General features: G+C 39.7%; 1 protein-coding gene across 6 annotated transcripts in view; it reads left to right on the top strand.

Moving 5' to 3' along the window:
- The window catches only part of DCLK1 (doublecortin like kinase 1), a 755,703-nt gene that overhangs the window by 132,698 nt on the left and 603,229 nt on the right, over positions 1 to 19,776 (top strand). The window lies entirely within an intron of this gene.

Raw genomic sequence — 19,776 nt, 5'->3', positions numbered from 1 at the left:
CATATTTCTGCTCCGAAAGTATGCTCATACTTTCTCTACCCATTTCATAAATACGCTTATATATATTTTCTGTGCAAAATAAATGGAACACTGTGCGAATAAACACTCAGAATTACAAGCGAGTCAGGTATTTATAAAGCATGCATGCACAGCATTTTGAAAATACTTACTTGTGTGCATACTTAGAATTACAAGTTTACCAATACCTCCACCAGTTCACCTAGACTAGGTAGGGGTAGCCAACTCTGGTTTTCAGGATATCCCCAATGAATATGCATGAGAGAGATTTGCATACAAAGGAAGAAGCAGTGCATGCAAATCTCTCTCTTGTATATTCATTGGGGATGTCCTGAAAACCAGGTCTATTGGTGGCTCTCAAGTGCTGAAGTTGACCACCCCTGACCCTAGACCCTTTAGCACTTCACCCTGAACCCCCACCAGCTCACCCAGACCTCCCATCTAAAAACCACAAACAGACAAATCTTATTTTACTTACACGAGTAAATTAGCAAATGGAAAATTGTACAAACAAGTTTGGAAATCTCTTACAAAAGAGCAACTACTGTGCATACTTCTGAACCCCGCTCCAGAACATCCCTAGACTGCCCCTTTTCTCCATGGTTAAATGTGGGCATGAAACAAAAATACATTCGTGCTCTCGGCATTTATAAAATAATATACATGCCTTTGAAAATTTAATTTGTAGTGGCCAGGTTTAGGGCCCAATATTGCCAGGTTTGGAAAGATCCCTAGTGCAAGGCCCCCTTCTTCCAACCCTTTCTGAGGAAAGTTGCTGTGTGGACTGGACTAAAGGAAGTTGGGAGGGAATATCAAATAGTACAAAAATTTCACGACACCAGATCCCATTCCTAGTTGAACTGGAAGCTCAAAAAGAAGTAGAAAACTGGTGGCTCAAAACCCCCCTAAAGAAACAAAAACAAAATGCTGGCAACCTCTGTGCCAGAAGAGAAACCGGAAGAATGCTACAGAAAAGCCCCAGATAGGGTCTGTGTCTGTGGAATGTCTGGGTTTGAGTCAACAGCTGGAGACCTAATAGATGGAGATACCACCACTGCTACTTTGTTGGTTTTATTTGGATTGGAACCTGATCAAGATTAGTTGTTGAAAATGTTTTTCATTTGGCCATAGAGAATTTCCTTTTTTGGGCCATAAAATATGGGTTTATCCTAATGCTTCTAGGGCTACACGGGGGGAAGTGCAGGCAGTTTTTTGAGCTATCGTCAGAGTATTAGCCTTTGAAATTTAGTTTTTCTTGAGATATCCCCATAAATGTCTTATCAACTATTGAGATATAAGATACATTTTTTTTATGATCCTAAGCATTTAGAGGGACTCTAAGGGAAAAATCCTTCATGAGAGACTCAAGAATTTAGAAAGTCATGGATTGATGAATTGTAGATTGGTAACTGGTTAAAAGACAGGAAACACAGAGTAGGACTAAATAGTCATTATTTCCAATGAGAAAGTTAAATAGTGGAGTGTCCCAGTGGGACCTGAACTGTTTAACATATTCAGAATGATCTGCAAAAGGGAGCAATGAATGAGGTGATCAAATTTGCAGATGACATACAATTATTCAAAGTTATTGAAACGTGAGCAGATTATGAGGAACTGCAGAAAGACCTTGCAAGACTAGGGGACTGGGCATCTAAATAGCAGTGGGAATTTAATGAGTACAAGTGGAAAATGATTCACATTGGGAAATATAATTCTAGCTAATAGGTACACAATGCTGGCTTATATATTAGGAGTCACTAGCCAGGAAAAGGATCTTGGAATCATTATAGATAATACATTGAAATCCTTAGCTCAGTGTGAGGAAGGAGTTAAAAAAAAAAAGCAAATAGAATGCTTGGAATGATTTGGAAAGGAATGGAAAATAAAATGGAGATTATCATAATGAACATAAGAAATGCTGTGCTGGGTCAGACCAAAGTCCATCAAGCCTGGCATTCTGTCTCCGACAGTGGCCAATCCAAGTCACAAGTACCTGGCTGATGGCAGTAGATCTGTTACTCACTCCCAGGGAAAGCAATAGTTTTTTGTAATCTATCTGGTTAATAACGTGTTATGGATTTTTCCTCCAGGAACTTGTCCAAACCTCTTTTAAACCCCGCTACGCCTATTGTCTTGATCACATCCTCTGGCAACATATTCCACAGCTTTACACTGTGCTGAGAGAAAAAGTACTTTCTACAATGTTTGAATCTGCTGGTTGTTAGTTCATGGAGTGTCCCCTTATTTCAGTATTATTTGAAAGGATAAATTACCGGCAATTATTTACCCGTTCCATCCCATTCTTGATTTTATAAACTTCTATCATATCCCCTTTCAGCCCTCTCTTTTCCAAGCTGCAAAACCCTAGCCTGCGTAGCCTCTCATCATAGGAGAGAGACTCCATCCCCTTTATCATTTTTGTCGCCCTCTTCTGCACCTTTTCTAGTTCTGCTATGGTTTTCTTGAGATGGTGCGACCAGAACTGCACACAATACTCAATCGATAGAGGCACTATGATATTTTCCATTTTATTCTCCATTCCTTTGCTGATCGTTCCTAACATTCTATTTGCTATTTTAACTCCTGCCATGCACTGAGCAGAGGATTTCAATGTATTGTCCACAAAGACTCCAAGGCCCTTTTTCTAGTGACTCCCAATACAGAATCCAGCCTCTGTACTGATCCATGATGCGACTACACCTTGAATATTGTTTGCAGTTTAGGGCATCCCATCTCTATAAAGATAAAGTGGAACTAAAAAAGGTACAGAGAAAGGCAACTAAAAATAATAAAGGAGATGGAATAGTTCCTTCATGCAGAAAGACTAAACAGGTTATGGCTCTTCAGCTTGGAGAAGGGGTGACTAAGAGGAGATATGATAGAAGCTTATACAATCATGAATGGGGTGGAACAGGTAAATAGGGAATGGTTATTTACCCTTTCAAATAGTACTAAGACAAGGGAACACTCCCATGAAACTAACTGGTAGCAGATTTAAAACAAACATAAGGGGCGTCATTTTTCAAAGGCTTGTCCGGCTAAGTTTGGGACTTAGATAAACCTGACCAGTTAAGTTTTAGACAAGTAAGTCATTACATAGCGAAAACTTACCCAAATAGAAAAGAGGCGTGCCAGAGGAAGGGCTGGAAGTGCAGTGAAAGGCTACTGCTTCCTGGTTGGGCCTTAGGGGCTTGGAGAAGGGGTTCGGAGTGGGGTGCAAGGGTGGCAGTAAGGGTTCTGCTGAGGGTGGGGGAGGTGCCTTGGGCTGTTAAGCTGCCAATTCTAATTTTATTATGGAGGTTGGGGGGCTTTGGGTGCTAGAACAGAGATTTGGGGGAAATATTTTAAGGGGATGGAGGGATGGGAGATAGGGCCTACTTAACTGTTTGCATGAGGATTTTTGTGACTTAACTGGCTATATTTCCCAGATACGTTTAGCTGTGCCACAGAATATACAAGGCTAATGTTATATAGGTAGAGTTACCCTGATACTGTAGTTTTACCCAGATAATTGTGTCAGTCAGTGGCCTACTGAATATAAACCTCAAAGTTTTTTGTTTTTTTTTTAGTCCTTACACAATTAAGATGTGAAATTTGTTACTGAAGGATGTGGTCAAGGCTAGTAATATAACTGGATTTAAAAAAATGTTTGGCCAATTTCCTAGAGACTAGGTCCATTAACAGTTGTTAGCTGGGTAGATTTGGGATTCCTTACCTTATAGTTCTGAGAGTGAGCAACATGGTATGGATCTCCCCATTTAGGATCTACCAGTCTTTTTTTTTTTTTGCAAATGAATGTGATTGTAATTCTTTGGCTGAAGAAACTTAATAAATGTACATATTCCCTGACCCCCCCGACCTCACCACGGTGACAAGAATGCCTCTTCTAATGTGGGTAATGAAATGTGCCTCAGTATAGAGGGGTATGTTTAACTCCCAAACTTCTCCAGGTTTATCCTGTCCAAGCTTGTGAATATCTGCCCCAGGATGCAATCACACAGTACCTGATGCAAGGGGTTGTGGAAGAGTGCACTGTTTTTGTTATTTTTCAGACAGATTGCTGCGTTATCAGACTCTCTGCCTAGAGCCTGACTGTACAAGATGCTGTGCAGGATGATATTGTTATTGTTCCCCGATGGCAAAGCTGCCTCACTTTCTGACAACTCCCCTGAGAGCACTGGCTAATCCAACGTCAGAAGCAAATGTTTGCCTAGGCAAAGTCTGCCACTTATTACCCATCTTTTCTGTTGATTTAGAATTATACAATCACTCCATCCCCTCTGTTATCCACCTTACCTCAATAATTACTCCCACTGGCAACTCCTTTGTATTCTATATATGTGTCCCCTAAAATACAATACCATTCTACAAATAGAATACAATTTTGACTCACCTTACTACTATTGTTTGAAAATACCTAGTTATTTATACTTACCTTTTATATAACTTCCCATTTTGGGCTTGTTTAAATTTGTATTATATGTTTCTAACATACATTGATTTATTTGGATATTTGTTTTGTTCTATGGTCATTAGAATGTAAAGCTTGTTGCTGAATTATTGTTTAGTGTAAACCGAGGTGGTGATCATAACCTGCCGCGGTATATAAATAATTTCTAAATAAATAAATGTTAAGTAATTTGCAACACTGTATTCTAAGGAGGTAATTCCCAAAATGATTTACACACATAAATGCACTTTTGAAAATTGCTACTTTTATGAGCATAGTTCCTTTGAACTTTTACTGACTTTTCCAAAGGTTTTATGCACGTAAATGGCCTTTACATATGTAAATAGGCTTTTGAAAATTGCTACAGTATATGCTGCTCTTATGTGTATAACTCCTTTGAAAATTCACTCCTAATGTGTTATTTCCTTCCTGTTAGCTGTATTAATAACATTTAATAAATATACTTTGAAAAATGGTGAAAAAAAATAAACCTCTCACCCACCCCATTTGATCTCATTCCCTCCCACATTTTATACTCTCAAAAAATAAAATTTGGGAGTCCCTTTATTTATTTAGACTCAGCTTTAGCTAAATGTTAGCATTTAGGGCCCTTTCCCCATAGACACAAAACCTTTAATATATAGGTCCCCATAGTGAGATATCAGTCTTACAGACATGATTTTTTATGGTTTAACATTACACTAAAATCTCCTGTGGCAATCTCTTCAGCTGAGGAGCAGTTAATGATGCTTACTGCGTATGGGTCCAGAATGGATGTCTGCTAAGAGCATATTGAGAACCATTTTTTCTTTTGTGCACATTCATGCAAAAAAAGTGGTAACAGATGAGCAGAGTGCTGGTTCATGGTGCGAACAGTTTTGCTAGCTTCAAACCACATGTATGTGATGGGGCTATGCCAGTCACTAACATTTGCTCCCATGTACTTTTTCCAGCAATGGGCAGTAGGAGGGGTGTTTGATATCTAGGATTCCTCCCCATGCCATAACCTCACCCTTTTTGAGGGAGGCTTGTTTGGGACATATAAATCCCATGAGCATGCTCAGTCTTTAGAGGATTAGTGGATTGCAGAAGCCTAGAGATCATCTCTGGGTCTCAAGCAACTCAGAGTGGAGGAGGGAGTTTGGAGTTTAGCTGTAGGATCTTTTTTTTTTTTTTTTCCTCATCCTTGGAGGTTAGGATTTAAAGTTGGGGCTTTTGGATTTTTAGAAGTGGAGAGAAGATTTTTGGATACAGACTAGTTCAGCCTGGATGGAAGGACATCTCCCCCGGGGATCCTAAAGTACTGAATTCAGAGAGATCTTTTTACTCACAAGAAGCAGTAAGGGTGAGAAGTTGTTTTTGGACTATTGTAGTAGAGACATCAAGAGACCTGGAGATGTTTGCAGTTGGATTACAGTTTGAGGTTTTTTTTTTAACTTTTCTATTTGTTCTAATAGTTTTAGACTTGGGGATGTTTTTCCATCTTGACCAGCACATGCTGGAGCTACATTCCAGTTATCCTGCCCTCACTGGGGAGGATATTTTTGATATGGATGATGGAACAAGAGAAGGGAGACTGGTGAGAAGGTCTAGAATGGACAAGGAAACCATTGTTTTTATTGTGTTGTTCTTTTTGATCTTTGTGATTTTGGCCTGGATACTTCTGTTTAAGTTAATTTAATGTTAACCAAGACCTTGTATGGTTGTTTTTGTAGTACCCCATGTGAATGGATGGACATTGACTTCATTATTTCTTTTTACCCATTCTGATAATTTCTCCACCCTTGTTCCTGTATCAGACACTCTTGTATGTGTTGAGAATCATCCAGCTGGAGTGCGAGCCCTTGTCTTCAATAGTGTCAGACCATACCAGGGGCCCAGGAAGATAGCTTCCCCCGCCAATCCGGACTTGTATCTGAACCTGTAGCACTTCTGGTTGATGCTCACTGCCAAAACAGGGGACCCGCTACATGATAACCTTCTGCACATCACTTGAATTTCACTTGCACAGTGTTTTAGTGATCTTGATTGCCCTCATTTTATTCCACCTCATCATCACAATGGTTAGAATATGCAAGGCACAGCATTATGAGTTCAATACAATGAGAAATACTTTTTAAATATTGCTGATAGCATGACCTTGATTTTGGAGGTTTGGCATCCATACAAACAGCCGCCTGGGGCTTTAGTTTCAATGTACCATGAAAAGCAGGCAAATCTTTTGAGTAATGTAGAAACAATATTGGATGATTTTTTTTTTTCCACTCTTCATTTTATATTCAATCACTGGAAAAGAGAAGTAAATAAGTACCTGTTCTCCTGCCCCCAAAAAACATTACCTTGGCTTGCTTTGGAAAAGGAAAGTTAACCCCAAGGGGGGAGAGAGAGGACATTGTTCAATTATAGATGCAAATATTTGAATTTGTAAGGGTGCCCTCTACTACATTCGAGTCACTGCACAGTCATACCACCAATTGACATAATTTGAAGACTGATACATGTCTTCATTTTCTATAGGCTTAATTATTGTAATTCACTTTTTATGTAAGCCTTCCAAAACGTGCAATACCTAGGCTTCAACTCACACAGAATAGTTTTGCCCAGATTTTAACAGGTGGCAGACTCTAACAGCATATTATCCCAACATTAAAGGACCTTCAATGACTCCTATCCTTCTATGTAGGCATTAGTTTTGGTTTTTAGATCACTGCACCACTTAAGTCCTGCCTATTTAACAGAGGGTTTTATACCTTATGAGGTAGGCTCTCTAGGGAAGGCACAATAAGCAGAAGAGTACACACTTTGGTGCTATGCAACCCTATTGGCTATAGTTTCCCATTCAAGAGAGCTTACCTTTTGATTGCATTTAGTGTGCCTTGCCCAAATGGCCTTGCATGTGAGATTGTGCCCAATTTGAATGCTCAGTGCCATTTTTACATCAAGGTCATTTTGGTCATGCCCTTTCCAATTTCAAGCACTTACCTCCTTACTCCTGTGGTTTTTTTTTTTTTATAATTTTATTTTTATTAAATTTCCACAAATCACAGAAAATACATGTCAAGAGATGAGATACATAACCAAGAAGATTTCTCACATTAATTTTACCCAACATATTTTACAGACTTATCAGATCTCTACATATTTTCTTAATAGGCAATCCGGGAGACCAAGGGTTTACTAAGTGAATAAAGGTAATCAAATAAAAAGATACTCAAGAGGTACCCTCTACATTAATTTTAGACAGACCCCCCCCTCCCCCATGCAACATAATCTAGGAGTATGAATCCAGGTAGGCTCTTAACTGTGAGGGCTCAAAGAACAAATACTTGGAATTTTAAAAATGAAGAAGACATTTACATGGATATCTTAGAGAAAATTTTGCTCCTCATGACACCACCTCATCTCTCATCGAAAGAAACTTCTTTCGGCATTCCTGCGTGGACCTTGCTATGTCAGGAAATATCTGAACTCTTTGCCCATGAAATAAATTACTTTGATTGCGAAAAAAGAATCTTAACACCAAGTTTCTCTCTGATATAAATGCAAAAGTTACAAGTAACGTTCTTCTTGCTTGAATAATAGTCTCTTGAGTTAAATCTAAAATATCCGAAATATTTAAAGACACTTCTTGAGGAGGATTCTCAGGTATTTCATCCTTAAATTAAGGCAGGTAATACATTTTTGTAACAGCAGGTAATGCTTCATCTGACATTTTAAGAACTTGAATAAGAAAATTCCTAAAGAGATCCTTTGCTGATACCAGATGCAAGTAAGGGAAATTCAAAACTCTTAGATTCAAAATCCTTGAAGAGTTTTCCGATTTTTCCAATTTCTTTGCGTGAATTATATCTGATTGTATCAAATTACTCTGAGCAGTTTCTACAGAGGAAACTCTTGTTTCCAAAACTTTAATTTTAGTATTGAAATTAGCCACTTGAGATTCCATAGCTTGCATCTTAATGTTAGTGTCTTTCATTATTTGCGTTAGGGATAATAAAGCTTTCTCTAAAGAAGACAGGGCATTCCATATAGAGTCTAATGTTATCACAGATGGTTTATTCAACAATGGTTGAGGCATTAGACATACCATGGATTCCTTTGCTCCTAGTTCCATTTGGTTTCTGCCACTTTTCAGAGCTTCAGGGTTGTGGAGAGCTGCCGTGGAGCCCATGGAGTCCCGTATCAAGGGGACTCTCCAAAGCGGCGACAAAATGACGTCCCTTCTCAGGGCCTCTGTTCTTTTCTCCAGCATTACCTCTCTAGACAAGGAAAGTGGCGATACCAACAAATCAGAGTCCTCATCCAAAGTCTTGAATGGTGGCGCTGGACACGTCGGCGCACCAGGGCTCAACGATGTCTCTTTTGCCAACCGCTCCTACATTCGCTCCATGCCGGTAGCTGAAGCGGCTCCACCCTCCAGTGCTTGGAGTAAGGGTGATGCAAAAAATGCCTCAATCTGTGGTTGCTGTAGTTCTGATATGGGAGATGATGCTGGTATTTTCCGAAGCTTAGCTTTTCTTTTGGTATATGGCATTTTTGTTATAGGAAACAAGAGTCAAAGAATTCAGAGAAAGAGCGCCTGTGCATCCTCTTCAGTCAGCAGCCATCTTGGTCCCCCTTACTCCTGTGTTTTGTTAACAACTTGGCCTGAGGTGGAATAAAAGTTAACTCATATTTCTGGTGGCCATGATATTCTATTGCTATGCTCATGTGGTAGTGTCTAGTTGTTTCTTCCACACTGGGCACAGCAATAGAATAACTTTGGCCATAAGAACTGTGAGTTTACTCCACTTCAGACCAAAAAGGAGTTTCAATTTCAGCATAAACTTCTGGGGTTTGTACTTACAGCTGAACAAAACATATGCTCTCTGGGAAAGGCACCTTCAGCTGAATGGAATACACTTTGATGTTGTGCATCCTGACTTTGGTGTACTATTCAGCTGTAGGTGACCTCGGAGAAAGTTCTTTTTTACTCAGTGCACAATTAAACTCTGGAATTTGTTACCAGAGGATGTGGTCAGTGCAGTTAGTATAGCTGTGTTTAAAAAAGGATTGGATAAGTTCTTGGAGGGAGAAGTCCATTACCTGTTATTAAGTTCACTTAGAGAATAGCCACTGACATTAGCAATGGTAACATGGAATAGACTTAGTTTTTGGGTACTTGCCAGGTTCTTATGGCCTGGATTGGCCACTGTTGGAAACAGGATGCTGGGCTTGATGGACCCTTGGTCTGACCCAGTATGGCATTTTCTTATGTTCCCCAGATAGCTTACACATTATTTAGCTGTAGGTTACAGTGGAGCCTAAATGAGAGAAATACAATGAGCTTGTGGGGAGGTTCTTGAGAACATTGTCTTGAAGCAATTATCTGCTTTTGTCAAGAAAAATTAGATCTTCGACTCTTTACAATTTGGTTCAGAAAACATCTCAGCACCGAGATTTTACTAGTTTCTCTTTTTGATCATATCAGATGTGGACTTAAGTTGATAATGGTCATGCTTATGTTTTGGTCACATTAGATATCTCTTCAGCATTTGATACAATCGACCACAAAGAATTGTTATCTTACCTTAAAGAATGTGGGATATGCAGCCAAGTATTAGCCTGGTTTGCATCTTACCTCACTAATCGATTTTCACAGATTAAAATAGGAAGCCAGTGTGCTATATGGTTTGCTAACACCACTGGAGTTCCTCAAGGTGCTGTTTTATTATCCCTGATATTCAACATATATTTAGCTCCTATCTGCAAAATCCTGTTAATATAGAATGTACACTGACGATATTCAATTTTTCATCAAAATGAGCTCCAACTGGTCTGAGACAGCGAGCAGTTTTGGAATTTGTTTGTCAGCTACAAAACATGGTTACAGCATAATAAACTCTCCCTTAACCTTGCTAAAAGTGAGTTTCTGGTTGTCAAATGTTCCAGTAGTGTTATCGTTCCTGCTAATATAATCTTGAAAAACACTCAATTTCCCATTTCATCCCATGTTTAAAGGCTTGGTGTATGGCTGGACTCCAGTTTATCCTTTCATCAACATGTTAAAAGTGTAACAAAAAAATTTTTTTTTTTTTAATTGAGGGTTTTACATGGCAAAAAAAATCTCCTTGAGCCAAGTGATTTTAGGTTCATGGTTCAAGCATCGGTGTTACCCATCATTGACTATTGCAATGCCATATACCTCGGCTTTCCTGAACTGACTTTAAAACCTCTTCAACTTCTCCTCAATTCAACAGCACGTTTAATCACTGGTGCTAAATGCACTAATCACATTACCCCTACTCTAAACCTTCTTTAGTGGCTTCCAGTTTGCTTTAGAGTCCATTCTAAGGTACTCCTTATGATTCATAAACTACTCAATATCTCTTCTTTTCCTTGGGTTAACTCACTCTTACAAATCTATCAACAGACTAGGAACTTTAGAACTCAGGAGAGGGGCTCAAGTGGTGTGTCCCTTCTGGGCACATCAAATTTGAAAATGTTTATCCAGTCTTTGTGACGGGCATAAAATTTATGTGGATGATATTCAGTTTTTTTATCCAGCTTCATCCCATTTGGCAGGATACCTTTGCACATATTCATATTTGTATTTCTTCCATTGAACAATAGTTACTAAAGAATAAACTTGCACTCAACAGGAAAAAGACAGAATTTGTTCTGATACAAAGAACTTCATGTTACAATATTCATCCATCACGCTTGATAGTTCTGTTTTCAATTTATATCAAAGCATTAGGAGCCTAGGTGACATCTTTCTTTTTGAGTTTACATCAAAGCAGTCATTAGATCAGGTTTTTTCATTCTCTGCGTACTGGCTGAACTTAAATGACTACTACATGAGTCTGAATTCTGAACTTTTTTCAAGCTTTTATCTTTCCTTTAATCAATTACTGCAATGGTCTCTATCTAGGTTTTCCAATGACCATGTTGCATCCTCTGCAATTCCTTCTCAGTGCTTCTACCCAATTGATCTCTGGGGTTAGTTTTTTGATATTACACCAACACTCATTGACCTCCATTGGCATTGAGTATAAAATTGGTCTTACTGTTTTTAAACTTATACACTCGGACACTTGTCCCTGGTCTAATGCTTTACGTAAAATATACCAACCTTCACAACATTTTTGGCCCTCCAGGAAAACTCCCATAGACATAACTGTAGAAGAAGACACACAGTTTGAAGAAAATTTGGGTTCCCGTAAGCAGTGAGGCAAAATTGAATATCTTATTGCCTGGAAGCACTTTGGGCTAGAGGAGAATTCTTGGGAGCCTGCCACCAACCTCACAGCACCTCTCTTGGTAAAGGAATTCCATAGATGATTTCTCTCCAAACCCAAGCCTCAGGTCCTGAGGAGGGGGCCTAGAAAGGGGGGTACTTTTATGTTTGCTGGCTTGCAGGCTGCTTCTGTGAACCGGCTTAGTCACCCAGAAGCCATCAAACCTGCTCACGCTGCCATCCTTGTGGCCAGGAACGTTATCACTCCACATGGCGAGGGACGTTGCTGACCCAAGCTGGACCTGGCTCCCTAGGCACACGCGCATCCAAGGCCTCTCTTTAAAGGGCTTGCAGTGGGAACCTAGCTGCGGCACCTCCAGATGATGTCAGCTGCTTCAGCCCTTATAAGACCTTTCTCCCTGCCAGATGCCACCTCAGCAATGAATTGACTACCTCCCGGTAGTGTGAGTTGATGCTTCAGACCTTCAGTTTGCCCAGCCTTGCCCGGCCATTTCTTTTTCAGCCTTGCCCAGCCTTCCGTGTCTTCAGCCTTGTCTTTCTCGTCCTTAGCCTTGCCCCTTGGACTCACCTCTGGTACTGACCCCAGCCTAAGACCTGACCATCCTTATCTGCCACCTACCCTGACCATAGCCTATGAACTGACCCTTCTTGTCTGCTGCCGGGCTGGACTACAGGCTGACTACAGAATCTCTCTTCTCCTTCACCAGAGACACTCACCTGCCGGCCCCCAGAACCCAAAGACTCAACCCGCAGGGAAAGGGGCTGGTATAGTATCGTCTTCTGCCAGTTGGTAGTGAAGAACCTACTGAGCCCCCCTAGTAGGTGGTGTCAACCTTACTCCAACACAAGGTCCACAATTTTAGCAATTTTAGACTTTTTTGAGGCATAAATAAACATGCAGATGAAGGTGAGCTGGTTCATCTAGTGTATTTAGATTTTCAGAAGACATTTGAAAGAGTACCCCATGAGACACTCCTCAGGAATTTGCAAAGAATTGCAAATGTCCCATTGTGGATTGGCAACTGGTTGAAAGGTAGGAAACAGAGGGTAGACCAAATGGTCAGTATTCCAAATGGAGAAAGGTCATTACGGGAGTACCACAGGGACCAGTTCTGGGACCTGTGCTGTTTAACATATTCATAAATGATCTGGAAAAGGGTATAAGTAAGGTGATCTGATTTTCAGATGACAAAAAATTATTCAAAATAGTTAAAATAGTAGCAGATTGTGAGGAGCTGCAACAGGAACTTGTGAGACTAGGAGACTGGGCATCTGAATGGCAGATGAAATTTAATGTGGAAAAGTGCAAAGTGATGCATGGTAGGGAAAGATAATGTCAACCACAGGTATACACTGCTGGGTTCTGTATTAGAACCTTAGAGTCATTGTGGACAATACCTTGAAATCCTAAGCTCAGGGTGTGGAACTAGTCCAAAAAGCAAATAGAATGTTAAGAATGATCTGAGAAGAAATAGAGAATAAAATGGAAAATATCATTGCCTTTTTATAGATCCATGGTACGTCCACACCTTGAGTATTGGGTGTAGTTCTGGTCTCCCCCATCTCAAAAAAGACAAAACAAAACTAGAAAAATTGCAGAGGAGTATGTCAAAAATTATAAAAGGCATAGAACAGTTTCATTATGTTGAGAGGCTGCACAAACTAGGGCTCTTCAGCTTGAAAAGGAGACGGCTAAAAGGGGACATGATAGAAGTTTATAAAATCATAAGTGGCATGGAACGGGTAAATAAAGGATGGCTATTTACCCTAATTATGTATGGGTTTTTTTTTTAATTCTTTATTTATCAATTTTTCAATAAATCACATATGTATGTTTTTAATTCATTGAACATTGTGGGAGCTGCGTAATAAAAGATTTAATGAAAATATAAGTAAAAATAAATAATGCTACAAGAGGACACTCCATGAAATTAACAACCAGCAGATTTTAAAACAAACCAAAGAAAGTAATTTGTACTCATCACACTATCAAGCTGTGGAATGGGTAGCCAGAGGTGATTAGCATAGCGCAGAGGCATGGCCAGAACTATTTTTTTTTTTTTGGGAGGGGGGCAGAGTTTACATATATGGGAACTGTGGCCAGACCCTGTCCCACTCTACCTCCTTCCCTTACCTCATCCTATGTGGGTCTTCACAGCAGTGGCTTCAAAACCTTTCTAATTTTTGGGGAACACTCTTATCTTCTTCCTTTTCACTCTCTCCCTGCCCTGTCTCTGCTGTTTCTCATTCTCCCTCTGTGGTTAAGGCAACTACTTTATGTAATTGTTAATCTTTTAGGTGGCTGAAGAGCAATTATGTTAATAGGCTTTCATATAGCCCAGGCATTCCTGAACTTTGAAGGAGATGAGAGGAAGGGAGATAGATAATTACCTGCCACAAGTAAGCAGACTTTGATGGCCTCATACTTTTACATGTCTTGTTGAAGGGCAGAGGAGTTTCCCATTCAAGTTAGCCTCTTTAAATGCGCTGGGGATCATCGACTGGCAGTGATTCCAGTGCCTCTAGACCCTCTAACTCCTGCACCTTTAAAAGTTGACTTAGATGGGACATGACCCTGCTGCTAGGGGTGGGGGCCTGAGCCAAAAGTGAGGGGGCAGAGGCCTCCGAGGCCCACGCCTAGCTACACCTCTGGCATATTGGGATTTAAAAGAGGTTCGGATGATTCCTGCAGAAAAGTCCATAAAAAGTAGACTATGAGGAAAGGCTGAAGAGATTAGGGCTCTTCAGCTTGGAGAAGAGACTGCTGAGGGGGGATATGATAGATGTTCAAGACCTCTCGTGATCTTAAAGACGAGTAGATGTGAATTGGTTATTTACACTTTCGGATAATAGAAGGACTAGGGGGCATTCCATGAAGTTAGCAAGTACCACATTTAAGTCTAATCAGAGAAAATTCTTTTTCATTTAATGCAATATTAAGCCCTGGAATTTGTTGCCAGAGGATGTGGTTAGTGCAGTTAGTGTAGCTGGGTTCAAAAAAGGTTTGGTTAAGTTCTCGGAGGAGAAGTCCATTAACTGTTATTAAATGCATCAGTAGCATGGGATCTTCTTAGTGTTTGGGTAATTGCCAGGTTCTTATGGCCTGGATTGGCCATTGTTGGAAACAGGATGCTGGGCTTGATGGACCCTTGGTCTGACCCAGCATGGCAATTTCTTATGTTCTTAAGGAAAGCAAATGCAATCCCTGGGAGTAACAAGAAATAGCTCTATTTTTGGGGGATCTGCAGGTCATTTGTGACCCAGACTGGCCACTGTTGGAGGTAGAATGCTGGACTTCATGGATCTTGGTTTGACTTAGCATGACATTTCTTATGTTCTTATTTTTCAGACAAATTGTCAGTCATCTAATGTCATCTATGCCATTATTTGTCCATGTCAATTGTATTATATTGACAAACCTAAATGACAGATAAAAAGCATGTAAGACAGAACATAAAAAGCTATATATGGATTGATAGACTGAAAGCTCCTAAAGTGGCACATTGTATAGGTCAATCACGAACCTTCAGTGATTTGCACTGGTTTGTAATTGACCAAGCCCAAAAATCCTGAACGAGGTGGAAGATTGTGATCAACAATTAATATAGATGGAACAGAAATGTTTTTTACCTTTCAGTCATTACATTGACAAGGATTAAACTTGAAAAATGAATGGGTATCACTTTTACAGAGTTAAGTTTATACATATAGTACCATTTACAATTGTTCTGAATATTTTCTGGTATATATGTAAAATGTAGGTCTTGGCATCGACCATATTAGAAATTATGAATGAAAACAGGTAATATGCATGTGATTGGTGGTAGTTCTTGATGTATCACAGAGAAGAAAAGTGGTGTTGAATCTTGTCTAGTGATTGTGTAATGCCTCTTACCTCTCCAGCAGTGCCCCCTAGACCTCAGGCTTCTCAGGCCTAGCTCCTGGCACTGTGCTGCACCTACAGGCTCTGACTAGGAAGTAGACTGCAACTCCTAGAGCCTTTATATAGGCCATGCATTCAGAACTTCCTATGGATGCCAGCTGATGACATCACCACTCTCTCTGAATATAGGGGAGTTCAGTGCAGTGAGCCAGTGCCGCAGCAAAAGGTTCTCCTGTATACTTCTGCCTAAGTACTGATCCTGACCCTGACCCTGATTGCCTGTTTGCCATGTTCCTGCCTCCGTTCCAGTACCTTGCCTGCTTCTCACAATTTCCTGTTCCTGTCTCCTTGCCTACCCTGCTTGTTCTTGCCTTCAGATTATCCTCTCGCTGAACTGGTCTGAGCTTCGATGTCTCTACCAGCCCTGACTTCAGCCTGCTCCTAGTCTCTGTTCGCACCAACTACACCCTGCAACATCTCATCTGTTGCTTGTTAGAGCCTGGTCCGTTCTTGCATGAACCAGGCTACATTAATCTGAGGGCACCCAAGGACTCACCTCCCTGAAGTGTGTTAGATTGGTTAAAAAAAAAAATCATACAGTGATCACATTAGATTGATTGGTTAGATTTTGATTAAGTATGTATTTTAAATAGCAAAGTTGATGTGATTAATGGCTAATATCTCTCCCACATATAAATTTGCAGAATTCCAGAGTAAAGCAGAGACCAAATTAAAATTTGACATCCTTCAAAAACATTTATTTAGACATTTTATATACTACTGTTCCATGTAAAAGATCACAACGGTTTACAAAAGTACCAGTCATAGCTATAAATCAACAAATATGACGGATAATGGAGGTAGTTTTCATAAATAGGCATTGACATCTATCAATTGAATTGTTCTGATACATTTGATTCAAGGTTTAAGACATGGTCGGGGGGGTAAAGAAAAAATTAAAATAGAATAAAATAAAATAATATAACACATTTCACATTTTAGTCATTACGTTGTCTATTCATTCATTCTATTTGTGCTTCAGTTAGTATCTCTTGACCTTCTTGTTGTTGTTGCTCTATACTTCCTGATGCTCTAATTTAGGTTATATGCATTTTTGAATAGCCATGCTTTTAGCTCACATTTAAATCTGTCTGGTATTAAGCGTAGCATCTCAGGTAGGGAGGTTCCATAGCTTTGGACCTGCTATGGAAAGCACACGATCTCTTTCTTGCATCAGGTGTGTGCACTGTATTGTGGGAACAGTCAGTCGTCCTTTATTTTAAGATCTTAGTGTTCGCTGAGGCGAGTATGGTTGTATTATCAGACCTAGTACTTAGGCCTGGATTTGGCAGTAGACACACTTGACCTGTGTCTAGGGTATCACAATCTGGGAGCAGTGGACTGGCTGACGATTTACTGCCTCACAGCTGCTCGGAATCTCACTCAGCAGAGAACAGCCCTCTGCTTCCAGTTTTAGTCCCAGTCCCTCCTCTCCCAGCCAGCTGCAGAGAACAGGAGAGGAGGTGGCAAAGAACAGACAAAGGAAAAGAAGAAAAAACTATTCTGCTTTCAAATCCAGCCCCTTTCCTGTTCTCTTCAGGGGGAGTGGGGATGACAGCATCAACAGAGCCTGGAGACCACAAAAATCTCAATCTCAGATTCAGATAACTTTATTGGCATGACAATTTTTACATGTGTTGCCAAAGTAATTCATTGTAAAGGTAATTTTCAGACAGCCTGCATAAGAATGTTGGGGAAAATGTGTGTGTTAGTTGCGTCAATTTTCAAAGCGGAATTACATGCATAAATCTGCCTTGAAAATTATCCAAAATAATATGCAGAAACTCACCTGCATAAAGTTACACCTCTTCTTTGCGGCATGTAACGTATATGGGTTAATTCCCATGTATACTTTTTAAAAGTATGTGCTTAAATCCCCACCCTTCCACAAATTCAGTCCTTGGAATGTCTGTCTTTTGTGTGCACGAAATTGGGTTACGTATATACTTTATTCACACAAACCCCAGGCAATTTTATAACAATGATAATCAAATGGCACAAAAATGGTTAAGGCACACAGGATCAAAAATCATATAAAACACAAAAAAGCTGTAAAATCAAAATACCACAAAAATATATAGATACTTATACAATTTTATTACGTCTTCAATAGAACACAGACAAATCTACAAATACTAACCTATATAAAAAATTGTACAATGAAATTCTTACAAAAGCATTCTTTTATCAAGCCACCAAATACTTGCCAGTAATTATCAGAATTATATAAGGGCCCATACACAATAAACTCATACAAACAAACTCCCTTTATAAAACAAATTATATAATGTGCAAATCAGAGCAAAAACATAGGAAATAGATGAAAACCACAGCAGAAAGACAATCCTGCAGAAGATCCATGTTCAAATAAAGATGTGATACAATACAATGTTAAACTCCCACCACCAAGAGTCCTTTAGCTTCTATCATCAAGAGTTTTTATTGGCTTCCACAGTCCGTATAGTGGATCCAAAAATGTATTTTGTAAGTTTGACTTACAAAGTCCAAACAGCAATACCAGCTGCTCTCTTTATGGATAGGTGGATACCAAAGGCCGATGTTGATTTTCCAAAAGGCTATATCAGCTACTTTATAAAGGCTTCATCAGGGGTAAATCTGGACAAAGAAATCCAACAAATATAAATTCATTCTTCAAAAGTAACTTGGCAGTTAAATGCCCTCTCCAGCTTCATTGCTAAAAATAATAACAATATACACCTGTTAAAAAATTAAAGGAAAGAGAGCAGAAAAAATCATACAGTCCAAGGATTTGTAGTTTTGAAAAAAAAAGGAAATTGTCTTCCTTGCTTTTATTATTTCATAAGTGGCTACTCCAAAAGCTCAATGCAGTATACCATAGTTTTCAACCAGGTCCCCTGACACTCGGAGCTGCGTCGGGAGGGACTGAACACAGTGTATAATTTCAACCACTAAAAACAAACAGAGAATTATACATCAGTAATAACTGAAGACTGTAGCAAAAAGGACAATATAGCATATTAGTGCCAGGACACATACCTTAAGTCAAGTCCAATTTAAAGTCAGAGGAGAGCGGGCAGAACTAACAGAGACGCTCATTTAAAGGAATGTATTAAGGCGTGAAAAATAGCGCCAATGAGAGAGCACCAACACAGATAACATCCACCAATCAGAAAGCATACAGAAGGCAAACAGAATACAGTCAAATGAAATGGAACCATTCTATTTCATTCTTAAGTCCCTTCGGAGACAAACAATTCAATCTGAATATCCACTTTTGTTCCCTATGTGTCAAAATTTCTGCAAAGTTACCACCTCACGAGGGGGGAGGGATAATGTCAATAATAAGAAACTTGAGATCAGATTCGGAGTGCGCATGCGAGGTCCAATGGGGTACCAAAGGAGCAGTTTCATGACCGGTCCGAATATTGGACCGATTTTCAATAATTCTAGTTTGTACTGGTCTACTGGTTTTGCCCACATACAATTTGGGACAGGGACAGATAATTACATAGATGACCCCCCACGAAGCACAAGTTGTGGAAAATTTCAAGTCATAAACGTGTTGGACAGTAGGATGTTGAAAAAAGGTGCTAGGAAGAGCATGTGGGTATACTGAGCAATGTACACAAGGTGTAAAACTAGAGTGAGTAGAAGAGTTAAAAGTAGTGATGTCAATAAGTTGAGAATGTACCAAAATATCCCTCAGATTACGACCTCAACGAAAAGAAAATCTCAAGGGAAAGTTTAGACAATCATGTAATGCTAGAATAGACCAATGACGTTTGATAATAGTTGTGAGGTCATGGGTATGGGTAGAGAAAGGCAAAATGCAATTTATGTAGCCTTGAGAGGACCGAGATTGAGGCAAAAAATAAAAGATCACAGTTAACAAAGAGTGCACGTTTGAAAGCCTTTTGTAGGACCCGATGAGGGTACCCTCTCTCTTGGAACCGTGATATAATCTGCATAGCTTGATTTACAAACTCAGCCTTGGATGAACAAAGGTGGCGAAGCCGTAATAGTTGTCTCACTGGTATATTCCTTGTTAAATGAGAAGGGTGATGACTTTCAAATTTCAAAAAGGTATTACGGTCTGTGGGTTTCCTGAAAATGGAAGTGGAAAACATGCCAGAAGAAAAAGAA

The sequence above is a fragment of the Rhinatrema bivittatum genome, chromosome 5 (genome assembly GCF_901001135.1).
Source record: "Rhinatrema bivittatum chromosome 5, aRhiBiv1.1, whole genome shotgun sequence".
Taxonomy (NCBI): domain Eukaryota; kingdom Metazoa; phylum Chordata; class Amphibia; order Gymnophiona; family Rhinatrematidae; genus Rhinatrema; species Rhinatrema bivittatum.
The sequence above is the reverse complement of the archived record's forward strand: the minus strand, read 5'-3'. Positions and strand labels throughout refer to the sequence as shown.